Consider the following 3,084-nt stretch of genomic DNA (forward strand, 5'->3'; position numbering starts at 1 on the left):
ATTAAAACCACCATGTACTACAACTTCATACCCACTAGGATAGGACAGCTCTAACCCAAATGAGGGACAAGTGGTAATGAGGATATGAAGAAAATGGAACCATCACGCACTGCCAGTAAGACCAGAAAATGTCACAGCTGCTTTGGAAAACAGTTTGGGTGTTCCTCAAAAGTTTAAACGTCGGGATACCATATGATCCAGTCATTCCACTTCTAGGTATATATCCCAGAGAAATGAAAATATATGTTCACACAAAAATTGTATGTGAATGTTCACAGAAGCATTATTCACAGGAGCCCAAAAGTAGAAAAAACCTAAATGTGCATTGACTAATGAACGAATAAACAAAATGCAGTATACCCACGTGATTGAATATTATCGGGCATTAAAAAGGAAAAAACTACTGATATATGCTATAATGTGGATAAACCTACAAAACACTATGCTAAATGAAAGAAGCCAGGCACAAAAAACACATACTGAATCATCCCATTTGTATGAGATGTCCTGAAGCAGGCAAATGCAAAGAGACAGGAAGTAGCTTAGTGCTTGCCTGGGGCTGGGGAGGGGCATATTGAAGGAAAAGTGGAGAGTGACTGCCAACGGAGTAAAAAAAAAATCTAAAATTAGATTACAGTGATAGTTACACACTCTGTAAACAGACTACAAACCACTGAATTGTATAATTTAAAAAAATAAGTGAATTTTATGGTATATAAATTTTGTTGTTTTTACTTTTATTATATTTATTGAATTTGTTATATTTACTTACTTTAATAATAAAGTTATTAGTAATAATAAAAAGGAGACCATAAATGAAGTTAACAGACGGGTGACAAGATTAGGGGAAGACTGAAAACATCCACATCTGACAGAGAACTAACATTTTAACTTATAAGGATGCCAATAAGGAACAAAATGCAAACCCTATAGAGAAAAATATCAGAAATCTGAAAGAAAAGAAGGGCAGATTAGATGGATAGATGGGTAAGCAGTTTACCGATGGCAAAACAATATGACGAGATGCTCAGTTAAAACAGAAATGAATACTGCTTTAACCTACCAGTTAAGGTCGAAATTTGTAAGTGAGCTAAGAGTAAGTGCCAGCAGATGTTGGAAAAGGGACCCTTGAAGCACTCCTTGTGGGAGGAAACTGATGAAGCCATTCTGCAGCACAAAGTAGCAGTTTTTAGTCAAAGACATCCCACAAGTATCCTAGAACCGGCAATCTCATATCTGTCTCAAAAAAAAGAAAAAAAAATTCTTGCACAAGACACAGGGAGACACCATAAAGGATGTTTGGTGCAGCATTGTTCATGCAAGCAAGAAGTCACAGGCCACCTCACGTCTATCCCCAGGAGGCTGGTTAAGTACTTGCGGTGTATACTTTCCATATGAAATTCTGTAACAACCAGGAGGAATGAATCAGATTTATATACAGCAATACGGTTTGACTCAAACACATAATGTAGGGGGGAAAAGAAATGGTAAGAGATTTATAGCATGAAAGCATTTTTTAAAGATTTTATTTGTTTATTTGAGAGAGAGTGTGAGAGAGCACGAGTGGGATTAGGGCCAGAGGTAGACAGAGAGAAGCAGACTCCCTCCTGAGCAGGGAGCCCAACTAGGTGCTTGATCCCAGACCTGAGCAGCAGACCCTTAACTGACTGAGCTACTCAGGTGTCGCTATTTTTATTTTTTTTTTTTAAGATTTTATTTATTTTGAGAGAGAGAGCATGAGCAAGGGGAGTGGCAGGCAGAGGGAGAGGGAGAAGCAGACTCCCCGCTGAGCACGGAGACTCCAACCAAGGACCCTGAGATCATGACCTAAGCCAAAATCGGACATTTAACCGACCCTTAACTGACTGAGCCACCCAGGCACCTCTAGCCTAAAAGTATTTATTTAGGTAAGTGCAACAAAAGCAAAACATGACATAGGTTTCAAAGATAACACATGTTCTAAGAAAATATAATGAAAGGGAGTTTAGAAGAACAAATACACCCGCATGGCTGGCTGTTCCTGTGTGCTCGGGGAGGAGGGTACTGACAGAGAACTGGAGTATAAAGGGAGGAAATAAAGTAAAGTACATGAAAGACTCTAGATAGAGCAAGGATTAGTGTGTCAAGAACTAAGGTGCATGAGCAATTAAATTTGGTAGACCTTAGATACTTAGGAAAGCACACAAAATCCCACGCATTACTTTTTAGTGAAAAATATAAAAAGGTCCATCACATGCTGGTGGCTAACTCAATGGATCACAAAGCTATGGAGAAAAGAAGGTAGGGGGAAAGACAGGGGCTTGCTTGGTCTTCTGGTGAGTAATTCCGTTTTCTGGAACATGGAAGCAAGAACACAGGGTGGTAGAAATGCCGGGCTTGGTATCTCCAGCATACCACCTCTTACCCCTGCAGACGAAGCTAGGGGAGCAAAAGGAGAGAATCATCCCCAACGGTTCAAATTTAGTTAACAGGAGGAAGAGAAAAGAGGACATCAGAGAATTCAGCAGAAAGGGAATAGCTCATTGAATCAAGACTCTGATTTTCTGGCTCATGATAAAGTCATTTTCTAAAAGCAATGAATACTCAACACAGCCCTGAAGCAGGAGAGAGGAAGGATTCCGTGTTTTAAAAATTAAGATCTTATGTCATCGTTTGTCAAATTCAAATGGCTATTTTCAAAGTTAAGATCATTGGAGTTTTGTTTCAGTAATGGACCGTATGATCAGATCCATGTGATCAGGCTGAATTCATTTTTATTGAGACAGAAGTTGACTGAAAGGGGGTTCTTGGTATTGGCTACAAAGAGTGTCATCACTCAAATATAAGTCAAGTGCCTGCAAATTTAGGCCCTTTACTTTCAACACTTAGTGCCTTCTACCCTGTATACTCATCTCACACAACTGGCCACGTGGGCAACTCATATGTGTAGATATATGGATACAGTACATGTAGGGGTAGGGGTAGGGGTAAGGGTAGGAGTAGGGGTAGAGGTAGGGGAAGAGATAGAATTTTTTTTTTCCTTGCCAGGGGTTGTTTCCACAGCCTGAGGTGGAGCGCAGTTCTCCATACCACGATGAAGTTTGT

At 39.9% G+C, this 3,084-nt stretch overlaps 1 protein-coding gene across 4 annotated transcripts in view; it reads right to left on the reverse strand.

Annotated features, from left to right (window-relative positions):
• LOC308342794 (uncharacterized protein) overlaps positions 1–3,084 on the reverse strand; it is a 71,140-nt gene that overhangs the window by 66,574 nt on the left and 1,482 nt on the right. The window lies entirely within an intron of this gene.

The sequence above is a fragment of the Martes martes genome, assembly GCF_963455335.1.
Source record: "Martes martes genome assembly, chromosome: 5".
NCBI lineage: Eukaryota > Metazoa > Chordata > Mammalia > Carnivora > Mustelidae > Martes > Martes martes.